General features: G+C 43.3%; 1 protein-coding gene across 4 annotated transcripts in view; it reads right to left on the bottom strand.

The window, feature by feature from the left end:
• LOC129851445 (metabotropic glutamate receptor 4-like) overlaps nt 1-1,228 on the bottom strand; it is a 326,145-nt gene extending 324,917 nt beyond the window's left edge. The window contains exon 1 of one of the 4 annotated variants that reach the window (XM_055917990.1): nt 173-1,228. The gene's annotated coding sequence lies outside the window, so the exon portion shown is untranslated. The remainder of the gene's footprint in view (nt 1-172) is intronic. The other 3 variants (XM_055917991.1, XM_055917992.1, XM_055917993.1) reach the window with 3 other exon arrangements.
• Between the last annotated feature and the right edge of the window lie 13,718 nt (nt 1,229-14,946).

Here is a 14,946-nt window from a genome sequence, read left to right on the forward strand (position 1 = left end):
ACACAAACTCCTAGGCTACAACACTTCCGTTTGTCTATATAATTGCTTTCAGTTAATCTAAGACAACCACATATAGATATTGAGCGTACTGAAATGTGAATAGTTGAATGCATTTGTCTATCTTCTATTTTATATTTGAATTTCAAAGTTGACCCATTTTACGGTTACTTACCCCTTTACTGGGTCTGCTCTGGCAGAATCTTCTCGGTGTGAACTGACCCATATCCAATGCACAAACGTGTCAATGTAAGAATCAAGAAAAATGTCGTTCCTGTTGGTAATATTGTGTAGATTATGTCCTCGACCTTACTTCCAAAAAGCTCCATCCGTCGTTTGAAATAACCCAAAGAAATCCATGCGTTTGAGTAGGCTGGTTGGTTCGATCCCAAAGCCGCTGGAGCGCTTTCCAGTGGAAAGTGGTGGTGAAAGTCTTGACTCGCCTAACTTTCGTTGCCTGCTGCTGATTACAGATAAGTCGAATTGACCGGTGACGTAAAGTAGCCTTTATACTACAGTCACATATTGTGTTTAAACAACATATATTGACATTTCCTGATAATGAAGATGACTGAAAAGCAAACCTCGCATGCCCGCGGAATGGAGACAGCACTGTCCAATCGATGGAGTGCACTCAGCGCCCACTGAATTCATTTGATCATAATGCAACGCAGCAAAATGCACATTTAATTTTGGTAAAGGGATTGGTATCAATGCCTCTGCTGAGAACCGGATAGAAAGCGCAAATATTTCACAATTACCAGAAGGCAGTTACACCACATGCCAAGAAAGAGTGCGCCATGCACTTATTAAATCGTGCTGGTATTCTTTTTGATTTAGGCTATGTCGATTCGACCACCTGCTACATTAAGCATCATTTAATTTCAGACTTGAAGTTCACTGAGTTTAATACCCTAATCCTGCAAACATTGAATATGTATAAGGATATGTTATGATTAGTCTGCTCAAAAGCGTGTAGCAGACATAGCGCATCTTCACGCTCAATAAGATTTGCAATAAGCACGTGAGACACAATTGGTTCGCCTGCCTCAATACAGATGTTAGATTATCATTTTTGAAAACCGAAATAGATAATTAGGCCTAATCGTTATGTTTTTGACATGCAAATACTATGTACATCCAGTAGTCGATATATTAAAACTGCATCTATCTAACCACAACGCTTTTGGTCGTTTTTCTAGGGCGGGAACAAAAGGCGGTATTTCTATGTTTTCAAATGTGACGCCGCTCTGCTGACTCAAACAGGCGAGTTTCTCTAACAGACGCTGCATTGCCAATGCGATGCTTGCTGTATTGTGTGCTGCATTTTCCTATTGCTGAACATGCTGTTCTTTCAACGTGATGAAATGATCAAGCCAAATTCTGGGTTGCAAAAAGTTATGGTTCATGATGCATAAAGCCTCCTTTAGGATAAACCGTTTTTAGTTTGTCCATAATTAACTGCACAGGTAGGGGAGAGTGGGGTAAATTGAGCCGAGTGGTAAGCTGCAGAAATGTGTAGGCGGCTCAACTTACCCCATATGGACAAGCTATGTTTTCAAATGAATTCTGATTATTTCCAGGGATACACAACATCCTGAAATATATGTAGATACCATATTTCCCTTGATGGAGTGATGCTGAATGTGAACAAAATGGCTCAACTTAACAGTTAAATAAAGGTTAAATTAAAATAAATAAATAACCCATTGGCCTATACAGTACATATTATTTCCCTGTACTACTTAATTGAATCTTTTTATCTGATTGTTTGTGGAGTTGTTTGGTGTGCTCACCTCAGGGGCAGGTTGATGTTTATTGTCATGATGGGAACCTGTGTGGCGCAGCGGTCTAAGGCACTGCATCTCAGTGTTAGCGGCGTCATGACAGACCCTGGTTTGATCCAGGGCTGTATCACAACCGGCTGTGATCGGGAGTCCCAAAGGGCAGCGCACAATTGGCCCAGCGTCGTTCGGGGAGGGTTTTTAAAATAAGAATTTGTTCTTAACTGACTTGCCTAGTTAAATAAAAATGAATCTTGCCCTGGAGGCAGAACTTGAGTGATTTCCGCTAGATGGGCCAGTTTTATATTGTAAAAATGTATGAAAACTAAAATGTGCTTTTTGGTCTTAATTTACAGTTAGGGTTAAGCATTAGGGTTAGCAGTATGGTTAAGGTTAGTGTTAAGGTTAGGTTTAATGTCAGATTTTATGACTTTGTGGCTGTGCCACCTAGTGACCACTCTGCAGAGCTCCCTCCAGGACAAGATTCACGACAAGAAATGCCAACCTGCACCTCAGGGCTTGTAAGAAGGCTTATATTATAAAATCTGCCTGGTTTTATAATCCACCATAGAGCTGGCTGGAGGGCAGTGCACACCTGCCAAGAATGACCTCTCTCCTCCAGGGACCATAAAGTTACTTTACAATGAATAGTAACGCGTTATATTACTTTGCAATATTTTCATGAACTAAATCTCTAAATCTCACTATTTGTTTGACTGTTGGAGGGAGCAACACAAATCTAATAGCTTAATTGCAGTGCCACATTTTTAAACTCTTTCTTTGTCACACTTTTACACAAAAATCCCGTGACAGGAATGTTCAATCTCGCTATTCCTGAGCTCCCTGCAGACTCTTAGTTCAAATGAGGAGATACCCTCAAGATACCTGAAGCAAGCTGTTTCTCAAATTGAGCCTGCCTGTGAGCACAGCTGCTGTGTGATGTTCCCTTGATGCCCTCTGTTCAGGGAGCTACAGTAAGCTCCTGTTTCAGGGGGCAGGCAGACTTTGCAGGTCACACCTGTGGAGTGCTGAGCAGATTCTACCTCAACCATCCAAATACCATCTGAACCGTGAAAGAGTAGGCGGGACGATGCTCTATATCAGGAAGCATCTTTCTGGGCTTAAAAAAAGCATCTGAGCCAATCAATGTTGCTGCATAACTTTGTTGAAGCAAATTCAACCCTAACTAAGCATGCAGTACACCTCAGCCAGTGACAGGCAACTCTGGTCCTAGGGGGCCTGAGTACCTGCTGGTTTTCTCTTTCACAAACTAAGCAGACCCTTGTGTACTACATCAGAATGTTGTGCGTTTGAAGGGGACAAGAGTACAAACCGCACAGCTCACATTATCTTTAGAAATGTTCTGTGTTTCACAGCATTTTACTAATCACCACACATACACTGTCCCTATCTCATCCCCTGAAACTAATTCTCGGTTTATGTCTGATGTCCTTGGATGAGAGTGAGTAAGATTGTTTTGAGAGTGCATTTAAAACTACAAATCTCACCCGTTACTGTTTTGCTTAAAGTCAACGCTTTAAGTGAAAGAGCTTAAGGTAGTTAAAGGTTGCTGGGGGAGCTGCAGCCTTCTTACTCTTGTTTAATGTGTCTGCTTTGAGGAGATCATGTTGAGACAGAGCTTCAGAGCAGTCCTCCCAGTTCCTCTGTGGTGTGCCGACTCGGGAGATTACACGTTTCAATTAGCCGAGGGGCTGAAGAAATTTAAGCCATGCTAATTCCAGTCCCCAGTGAGAAATCCCAGTGAAAAGGCAAACCACTGAGGCATAATCGCCTGCCCCAGACAGCTCTCATTTCATGGATATATTATAGAATTAATTCAAACCTGTCGCTACCAATGTTGGGATTAGTTACTTGGAAAAGTAATATATTTAACATTTAACAAAAGTTACTTTACAGTATTACTTTGTGTGAAAAGTAACGCGTTATATTACTTCGCATTACTTTCATGAACTAAATCTCTAAATCAAACCATTTGTTTGACTGTTGGAGGGAGCAAGGCGAGCCGCACGCACTCTACCATAGATAGACTACTTACAAACACAGGTTTGATCATTCATTTCTCCTTTCATCTGTGGACCTGCTTTCCTGTGATAGCGCAGCAGTTATAGACTATCAAATGGGGAAACCTGTACATATTTCCTATCTTTTCATTCAAAACCTTTCTCTAGAACCGCCAGTTCTAGTTATAGACTACACGGACCCATAGAGATGTATAAAGGACATACTTAGCACTAGATGGGAAAGCCCTCAATGGGTTTTACTATCACAGAAGCGTTCAATGGAAAAGATCAGAGTTTCACTCTCTAAACATTTCTAAGGACAGCAGCTGACATGACATTTCTCCAAACAGCCTTTCTCCTCTCGCTTGAGAACTAAATGAGGAAACAAGTCGAGATCGGATCATGAAACACATGCGCCCGGTAGAGATATGATTCTGAAAGTATCGCACAACTCGTGCGTAAGTAACTGTAATAATATTACCCAATTTGAAAAAGTAATTGATTACTTTACTCGTTACTCATAAAAGTAATGATTACGTAACATGTTACTTTTGTCACACTTTGGTCACTACTTAGTACAGAACTGAACTCTGTTCAGAGCAGTTCAGTATGTTTAATGACAATGTGAATGGCTGAAACCTTGTGGTTTCTCCTTGTGGTGTGACTATAACGCAACTGATTTTAAGCAGCTTGCTTTTCACACACTCACACTCTTTCTCATGTACACACACTGCCCTCGGGATGTTGAACGCAATCAGAAAAATTACACCTTGCAGCGCATTGGACAGAATATACGAGGTCAGGAAACTTGGCTTAAAATGCAGAATTTTTATGTAGGCTCGAAAAGTTCAGTTCTCCTATTATTTACAGCTTTTTCTTGTATCAATCACTTGGAGGAGTAACTTTGGAGGCTGTATGAACTGAGGAGACAGAATCTCCCTGTCAAGGTTATGAAGGTGAGGTGATTTCCTTTAACACTTCAATACTCCACAAGAGTTAGTTATCTTCGGACTGAAGAGATGTCTAGTTGCTGTTTGTACCTCCGAACCTGGCAAAGTCCCACGTCGGCCCAGCATCATTTCATACAGTTGTTGCAGTTGGAACACAGTTTGTGTTTTTATATCAGCATTGTTGTAAGGAGTGATATGCCCTCAATCACCATTCTGATAGTACCTAGTAGTACAGTATACCACATTGAGAAATAGCACTAAACAAGATTAAAGGTTATTCAGCCCTTATTGTTACAGGATTTACACATCAATTAACACTGCATGTCACACATCCTATGGTTCTCATGGACTGGAATGTCCTTTCCCTTTACATTACTGAGGTAACAGCAGCCTCTGCTGGTCTCTTTCTTCTAAGTAGGAAAAAGTGTAGGATGAAATGTGTTATTTACCTGTCCTCCCTGATCTGAAAGTAGAATGCTGCTCAGAGGGTATTGTTTCATGTGAATAGAGTAGCTTTTCCACGTCTATCATTAGTGACAGGCTATAGAATGTGCATGCAGAAAATGACTGTATTGTGGTCCACAGCAGGTAACGATTTGAGGCAATTACTCTATTACTTTAAAGTATCTTCATTTAGCAAAGGACACTGACACAGAGAGAGGGCTTTGTACATCAAAGCACGGCAGATTACAGTCGAGTCAATTGGTCGCCTTAATTAATATGCAAAGCCAAACACAGTGCAAAGAAGCCTGAAGTGTTACAGCAGTGTTTCATTTGTTTCGTTATTAAATAGGGAGAGAAGCACATTTTATTAGGTAGAGTTACCTAACGGTTTCGGAATGTCTGATTAATCAAGTGTTCTGCCCAATAGCCACAGGGTTAGGTTAGGTACACCATGATTCTGTGTGGAGGGATAACCAAATCATCTCATGTTTAATTGATTCATTTTACACCCTGCTGATTTTGTTCATCTTGACCTTTTTAGTTAAGATATAGTCACTAGTTTATATCATTTAATATTTTCTATACAGAATTTGTCACAGCATTGGAATGACTGTAATACTAAGAGCTCTATTCAGTCTGTAAATTTGACGGGTTACAGATTCCGCGATAGAAATGTTAAGGTACTTGCCGATTGAGCCGACATATTCAGCGTGTACGTTGCCTTTAAATTTCAATCATGCTGTAAAGCTGAACTTCCCAGAAGATGATTGCCTGGCTACCCAAACTCCTTGCTCCGGCCAAATGCTACTCCACGCCCACGTTAGTTTCTTCTCCACAATGAGTCTGGATCCGAGTACGTCCCAGACGATTTCTAGAATGGAAATCCATTCTATACCATCTGATTGGTCACAGAAACCGATGGGTTGGGCCAGAGCCAGAACACACGTGGGTATAGCAGCATTTTTAAAATGTGTCATTGGCTTTGATACTCTGATTGGTTAGAGATTATCCAATCGCTGATGACTTTGTTTTGTACAACACCCCTCATTTTAACGTGACCACAAACAACTTCAATGATGGCAGTCTCAGTTTGAAGTATGTAGCGAACAATTGAGCAGCAGAAGAATTCAGTTTGAATCGTCAGTCAAGATTGAATAGAGCCCTAAATCAATTTTTATGGCATTGGTAATGTGTGAGTTGAGCATCCTCTGCTGGAGGGAATCAGACCTACAGTGGTGTCCATGATGAGTGGCTCTCCAGAGTCACCTAAAGAATGAGAGTGGGTTGCCTTAGCAACTGCAGACGGGTTAGAGCAGTGGCTACTCAGTTTCATATTACCCATAAAGATCTGCTTAATCATTTAAAACCAACACACAAAACCTTTGGTGGCCATCACAGAAAAATGATATATTTATTTCATATATTGCTGTGCTGTCGAGTTCAATGATGGTATCGTCTTCTATTGTTGTTTAAATCAGCTGACCCATATCATTTCCAGTGTACAATGGTTTTGATATACATATCTTTATGATGTATACAGTGGGGAGAACAAGTATTAGATACACTGCCAATTTTGCAGGTTTTCCTACTTACAAAGCATGTAGAGGTCTGTAATTGTTATCATAGGTACACTTCAACTGTGAGAGACGGAATCAAAAATCCTGAAAATCACATTGTATGATTTTTAAGTAATTAATTTCCATTTTATTGCATGACATAAGTATTTGATCACCTACCAACCAGTAAGAATTCCAGCTCTCACAGACCTGTTAGTTTTTCTTTAAGAAGCCCTCCTGTTCTCCACTCATTACCTGTATTAACTGCACTTGTTTGAACTCGTTACCTGTATAAAAGACACCTGTCCACACATTCAATCAAACAGACTCCAACCTCTCCACAATAGCCAAGACCAGAGAGCTGTGTAAGGACATCAGGGATACAATTGTAGACCTGCACAAGGCTGGGATGGGCTACAGGACAATAGGCAAGTAGCTTGGTAAGAAGGCAACAACTGTTGGCACAATTATTAGAAAATGGAAGAGGTTCAAGATGACGGTCAATCACCCTCGGTCTGGGGCTCCATGCAAGATCTCACCTCGTGGGGCATCAATGATCATGAGGAAGGTGAGGGATCAGCCCAGAACTACACGGCAGGACCTGGTCAATGACCTGAAGAGAGCTGGGACCACAGTCTCAAAGAAAACCATTAGTAACACACTACGCCGTCATGGGGTAAAATCCTGCAGCGCACGCAAGGTCCCCCTGCTCAAGCCAGCGCATGTCCAGGCCCGTCTGAAGTTTGCCAATGACCATCTGGATGATCCAGAGGAGGAATGAGAGAAGGTCATGTGATCTGATGAGACAAAAATAGAGCTTTTTGGTCTAAACTCCACTCGCTGTGTTTGGAGGAAAAAGAAGGATGAGTACAACCCCAAGAACACCATCCCAACCGTGAAGCATGGAGGTGGAAACATCATTCTTTGGGGATGCTTTTCTGCAAAGGGGACAGGACGACTGCACCGTATTAGGGGAGGATGGATGGGGCCATGTATCGCGAGATCTTGGCCAACAACCTCCTTCCCTCAGTAAGAGCATTGAAGATGGGTCGTGGCTGGGTCTTCCAGCATGACAACGACCCAAAACACACAGCCAGGACAACTAAGGAGTGGCTCCGTAAGAAGCATCTCAAGGTCCTGGAGTGGCCTAGCCAGTCTCCAGACCTGAACCCAATAGAAAATCTTTGGAGGGAGCTAAAAGTCCGTATTGCCCAGCGGCAGCCCCGAAATCTGAAGGATCTGGAGAAGGTCTGTATGGAGGAGTGGGCCAAAATCCCTACTGCAGTGTGTGCAAACCTGGTCAAGAACTACAGGAAACGTATGATCTCTGTAATTGCAAACAAAGGTTTCTGTACCAAATATTATGTTCTGCTTTTCTGATGTATCAAATACTTATGTCATGCAATAAAATGCAAATTAATTACTTAAAAATCATACAATGTGATTTTCAGGATTTTTGTTTTAGAGTCCGTCTCTCACAGTTGAAGTGTACCTGTGATAAAAATTACAGACCTCTACATGCTTTGTAAGTAGGAAAACCTGCAAAATCGGCAGTGTATCAAATATTTGTTCTCCCCACTGTATGTAACACTTATGGTTTATTTATTTACTAAAAACAAACTTCTTCTCGGTTTGTTGCACATGTCAAAAACAATAGATGATCGAGACAGATTATGAAGTCATAAATCTATGCATGAAACATATTTTTAAATATGAAACAAAGCATACAGCCTATAAAGTCTAGATGCACAAATGCCTCTGAAAATAGTACATAACCAACCGTGTCCTTGGACCCTGGTCTGTGTAGGGAAGGGGTTATTCACACTGCATTTTATTGTGAATGATTGATTGCATTTTCTCTACTGCTTTTCAGAGGAGCTTTCACAGGCCTATTTATTAATTGCTATTAGATATTTACCTCTGAGCCTGGCTACAAGCAAGACCTGCCATGTACCCCATTGTCAGTTTATGTATAACCGAAGTCACTGTAATGCACCCAACCCCCACCCTCCATCAATAACGCAAAGGTCCAGTTGTTTTTGCTTCAACAAACAGTAAAAAACTACATGGCAAGTAGCCACATGACGTGTAACCAACCGAATAGTGAACTTAGGTCCTCTGCACAGCTCAAGACCACATTAGCCCACTGAGCTACCATTGGTCTTCTAGCCTCAGGCAAAGTTACTCTGTGTGAGTTGGGAGAACATCCTCCTCTGCTATACTTCACTGCTTTGTTAATCTTTTTTATGAATCAGTTTGGATTAGAATGCCTGTGCCCTATGTAAATGCCTATCCCCAAGATAACAGTACAGTACATTGCACTACATATACGCTACACTACATAACATTACCCTACCCTACACTACATAACATTACACTACACTACACTACACTACATAACATTACCCTACACTACATAACATTACCCTACACTACATAACATTACCCTACCCTACACTACATAACATTACCCTACCCTACCCTACATAACATTACCCTACCCTACACTACATAACATTACCCTACACTACACAACATTACCCTACACTACACTACTCTACACTACATAACATTACCCTACACTACACTACATAGCATTGCCCTACCCTACATAACATTACCCTACACTACATAACATTACCCTACACTACACTACATAACATTACCCTACACTACACTACACTACTCTACACTACATAACATTACCCTACACTACATAACATTACCCTACACTACACTACATAACATTACCATACACTACACTACTCTACACTACATAGCATTACCCTACACTACATAACATTACCCTACACTACATAACATTACCTTACACTACACTACATAACATTACCCTACCCTACACTACATAACATTACCCTACACTACACAACATTACCCTACACTACACTACTCTACACTACATAACATTACCCTACACTACACTACATAGCATTGCCCTACCCTACATAACATTACCCTACACTACATAACATTACCCTACCCTACCCTACATAACATTACCCTACCCTACACTACATAACATTACCCTACACTACACAACATTACCCTACACTACACTACTCTACACTACATAACATTACCCTACACTACACTACATAGCATTGCCCTACCCTACATAACATTACCCTACACTACATAACATTACCCTACACTACACTACATAACATTACCCTACACTACACTACTCTACACTACATAACATTACCCTACACTACACTACATAGCATTACCCTACACTACACTACATAGCATTACCCTACACTACACTACTCTACACTACAGTACACTAGCACCTGCGATAAAAGCCTCTGAACCCCCTGCCTTCCCTTGGCTGAACCATCTGTCTCCCCCTACTGGTGCCAATAACACATGCAGTGTTACACGTAACACACATGCCACTTGGCCCAAGGTGTTGGCATCATAGACAATAATTATATAATGTTGTCTGTTTACTATATAATCTGTGCGCCTGTTTTGATGTTTTCCGCCTTTTACATTTTTTAAATAAATTATTTTATTAAATTAGGTCCATAATAAAAAACAACAGCAGTTTTTAATAAAATGTAATTGCCAATCCAGAAAATGTGTTGTGAAAAAATATATATATATTATCACAGTACAACCGTCTTTCCTAACACATTTGGTCCATTCATAACAAAGCTGTTTTTGTTTTCCACCTTGAACAGAAAGCTACTGTTACTGCAGAGCAAAAACAAAAAGGGTAACCCAAAAAAGAGGTAACACTAGCCTGGTGTCTGTTCGTTGATGACTGTACCTTATCCTGGTTCATCTTAAGATTGCTTATTGCTTGGGTTTTTAGATAGACACAGCCTGTATTGTTGAGGTCTCCTTGTGAAAAAAATGCATGTTGTAGATAAAAACAATATACTGTTCACAGCTGGTTCAAATCAAATCAAATGTATTGGTCACATACAAGTGTTTAGCAGATGTTATTGCGGGTGTAGCAAAATGCTTGTGCTTCTAGCTCCGACAGTGCAGTAATATCTAACACGTAATATCCAACAGTTTCACAACATATACTGAAAATACACGTACATCTAAGTAAGGAATGGATTAAGAGTATATATGCATATTGTCAGGTTCTGACCTTAGTTTCTTTTTTATGTCTTTGTGTTAGGTTGGTCAGGGCGTGAGTTGGGGTGGGCGGTCTATGTTCTTTTTTCTAGGTTGTTTGTTTTCTATGTGTTTGGCCTGGTGTGGTTCCCAATCAGAGGCAGCTGTTTATCGTTGTCTCTGATTGGGAGCCATATTTAGGTAGCCTGTTTTCCATTGTGTGTTGTGGGTGGTTATTTTCCGTTTCAGTGTTTGCACCATACAGGACTGTTTCGGTTGTTTGTTTGTACTTTTGTTATTTTGATCAGTGTTCTGTTGATTTATTAAATATATCATTATGGAAACTTACCACGCTGCACATTGGTCCGATCCTTGCTACTCCTCCTCAGACGAAGAGGAAATCCGTTACAGAACCACCCACCAGAAAAGGACCAAGCAGCGTGGTAACCAGGAGCAGAGGGTTCTGGACTCCTGGACATGGGAGGAAATTTTGGACGGCAAAGGACCCTGGGTACAGCCGGGGGAGTATCGGCGTCCGAAAGAGGAGCTGGAGGCAGCTAGAGCTGAGCGGCGCCACTACGAGGAATTGGCGCGAGGTAACGGCAGAGGCAGCCCAAACATTTTTTTTGTGAGGGGGGGGGGGGGGGGGGGGGGGGGGCACGGGTAGATTGGCGGACTCAGGTAGGAGACCTGAGCCAACTCCCCGTGCTTACCGTGGCGAGAGACTGACTGGGCAGGCACCGTGTTATGCGGGGGAGCGCACGATGTCCCCAGCGCGCACGCATAGCCCGGTGCGCTACATCACAGCTCCTCGAATCGGCCGGGCTAGAGTGGGCATCGAGCCAGGAGGGATGATGCCGGCTCAGCGCATCTGGTCTCCAGTGCGTCTCCTCGGCCCGGGGTATACTGCACCAGCCCTACGCACGGTGTCTCCAGTTTGCCAGCACAGCCCAGTGCAGCCTGTTCCAACTCCCCGCACTTGCCGGGCTACAGGAGGGATCCAGCCAGGACGAGTGGTGCTAGCTCGGCGCTGGAGACCGCCAGGGCGCCTCCACGGTCCAGTGCATCCGGTGCCTCGGCCAAGGACAAGGCCTCCTGCATGTCTCCCCAGCCTGGTGAGTTCTGTGTCTGTGCTAAGCACTAACCCTCCTGCATGTCTCCCCAGCCTGGTGAGTCCTGTTCCTTCTCCCAGAGCCAGGCCTTCTGTGTGTCTCTCCAATCCAGTGATAATCCATGGCAAGAAGCCTCCAGTGATAATCCATGGCACAAAGCCTCCAGTGATAATCCATGGCACGAAGCCTCCTGTGAGGATCCATGGCACGAAACCTCCGGTGAGGATCCATGGCACGAAGCCTCCGGTGAGGATCCATGGCACGAAGCCTCCAGTGAGGATCCATGGCATGAGGCCTCCGTCGACGCCCTCTAGTCCGGAGCCTCCAGCGACGCCCTCTAGTCCGTAGCCTCCAGCGACGCCCTCTAGTCCGGAGCCTCCAGCGACGCCCTCTAGTCCGGAGCCTCCAGCGTCGTCCTCCTGTCCGGAGCCTCCAGCGTCGTCCTCCTGTCCGGAGCAGCCAGAGTCTCCCTCCTGTCCGGAGCAGCCAAAGTCTCCCTCCTGTCCGGAGCAGCCGAAGTCTCCTTCCTGTCCGGAGCAGCCGGAGTCTCCTTCCTGTCCGGAGCAGCCGGAGCCTCCTTTCAGTCAGGAGCTGCCGGAGCCGCCCGTCAGTCAGGAGCTGCCGGAGCTGCCGGAGCCGCCCGTCAGTCAGGAGCTGCCGGAGCCGCCCGTCAGTCAGGAGCTGACGGAGCCCATCTATTCGGGGCCCGTCTGCTCTTGTGAATGTTGACCTGTTTAAAGGTCTTACGGCTACGGAGAGCATGATCACACAGTCGTCCAGAACTGCTGGTGCTCTCATGCATGTTGCAGTGTTACTTGCCTCGAAGCGAGCATAGAAGTAATTTAGCTTGTCTAGTAGGTTTGTGTCACTGGACAGCTCGCGGCTGTGCTTCCCTTTGTAATCTGTAATCGTTTGCAAGCCCTGCCACGTCCTACGAGTGTCAGAGCCGGTGTAGTATCATTCAATCTTAGTCCTATATTGAGGCTTTGCCTGTTTGATGGTTCATCCGAGGGTATAGCGGGATTTCTTATAAGCTTCCAGGTTAGAGTCCCGCTCCTTGAAAGTGGCAGCTCTACCCTTTAGCTCAGTGCGGATGTTGCCTGTAATCCATGGCTTCTTGTTGGGGTGTGTACGTACAGTCACTGTGGGGACGACGTCATCGATGCACTTATTGATGAAGCCTGTGACGGATGTGGTGTACTCCTCAATGCCATCAGAAGAATCCCAGAACTATTCTAGTCTGTGCTAGCAAAACAGTCCTGTAGCAGAGCATCGGCTTCATCTGACCACTTTCTTATTGACTGAGTCACTGGTGCTTCCTGCTTTAGTTTTTGCTTGTAAGCAGGAATCAGGAGAATAGAATTTTGGTCAGATTTTCCAAATGGAGGGCGAGGGGAAGCTTTCAAATCAAATCAAATCAAAATCAAATTGTCACGTGTACCGAATACAACAGGTGTAGACCTTACAGTGAAATGCTTACTTACAGGCTATAACCAATAGTGCAAACAATAGATACGTAAAGAAATAAAAACAACAGTAAAAGACAGTGAAAAACAGTAGCGAGGCTATACACAGTAGCAAGCCTATAAAAGTAGCGAGGCTACATACAGACACTGGTTAGTCAGGCTGTTTGAGGTAGTATGTTCATGTAGATATGGTTAAATTGACTATGCATATATGATGAACAGAGTAGCAGCAGCGTAAAGAGGGGTTGTACGCATCTCTTTGTGTGGAGTAAAGGTGGTCTAGAGTTTTTTTCCCTCTGGTTGCACATTTAACATGCTGGTAGAGATGAAGTAAAACGGATTGAGTTTCACTGCATTAAAGTCCCCGGCCACTAGGAGCGCCACCTTTGAATGAGTGTTTTCCTGTTTGCTTAAGGCCATATACTATGGCCGTATAGAGCTCATTGAGTGTGGTCTTAGTGCCAGCATCGTTCTACGGTGGTATATAGACAGCTATAAAAAAAATATAGATGTTAACACTCTTGGCAAATAGTGTGGCCTACAGCTTATCATGAGATACTCTACCTCAGGCGAGCAAAACCTTGAGACCTTAGATTTTGTGCACCAGCTGTTGTTAACAAATATACATACGCCGTCACCCCTTGTCTTAGCAGAGGCCGCTGTTCTATCCTGTTGAAAAAGCTTAAAACCCGCCAGCTGTATGTTAATCATGTCGTTGTTCAGACACGACTCGGTGAAACATAAGATATTACAGTTTTTTATGTCCTGTTGGTAGGATATACATGCTCGTAGTTTGTCTATTTTATTATCGATTGATTTTACATTGGCTAATAGGACCAATGGTAAAGGTAGATTACCCTCTCGGCGACAGATCCTTACAAGGCACCAGGACTGTCGTCCACGATATCTCCGTCTTTTCCTCCTGCAAATGACGGGGATGAGGGCCCTGTTGGGCATCTGAAATAAATCTTTCCCGTCCAGTACAGGGTGAAAAATCACTGCCCTGATATCAAGAAGCTCTTTTCGGTCATAAGGTTCTCTCTGCAACTGGATCCTGGACTTCCTGACAGGCCGGCCCCTGGTGGTGATGGTAGGCAACAACACATCCGCCATGCTGACCTTCAACACGAGGGTCACTCAGTGGTGCGTGCTTAGTCGCCTCCTGTACTACTTAAGTACTTTTTGGAGGTATCTGTACTTTACTTTACTATTAATTTTTTTGGACTACTTTTACTTTTACTTCACTCCATTCCTAAAGAGAATAATGTACTTTTTACTCCATACATTTTCTCTGACATCCAAAAGAACTAGTTACATTTTGAATGCTTAGCAGGACAGGAAGATGGCCCAATTCACACACTTATCAAGAGAACATCCCTGGCGTGTCTCTGATCTGACGGACTCACTAAAACACAAATGCTTTGTTTGTAAATTATGTCTGAGTGTTGGAGTACGGCCCTGCCTATTTGTTAAAAAAAATTGTTAATGAATTACGTCGTCTGGTTTGCTTAATAATTTGAA

This window comes from Salvelinus fontinalis, chromosome 3 (genome assembly GCF_029448725.1).
Source record: "Salvelinus fontinalis isolate EN_2023a chromosome 3, ASM2944872v1, whole genome shotgun sequence".
NCBI lineage: Eukaryota > Metazoa > Chordata > Actinopteri > Salmoniformes > Salmonidae > Salvelinus > Salvelinus fontinalis.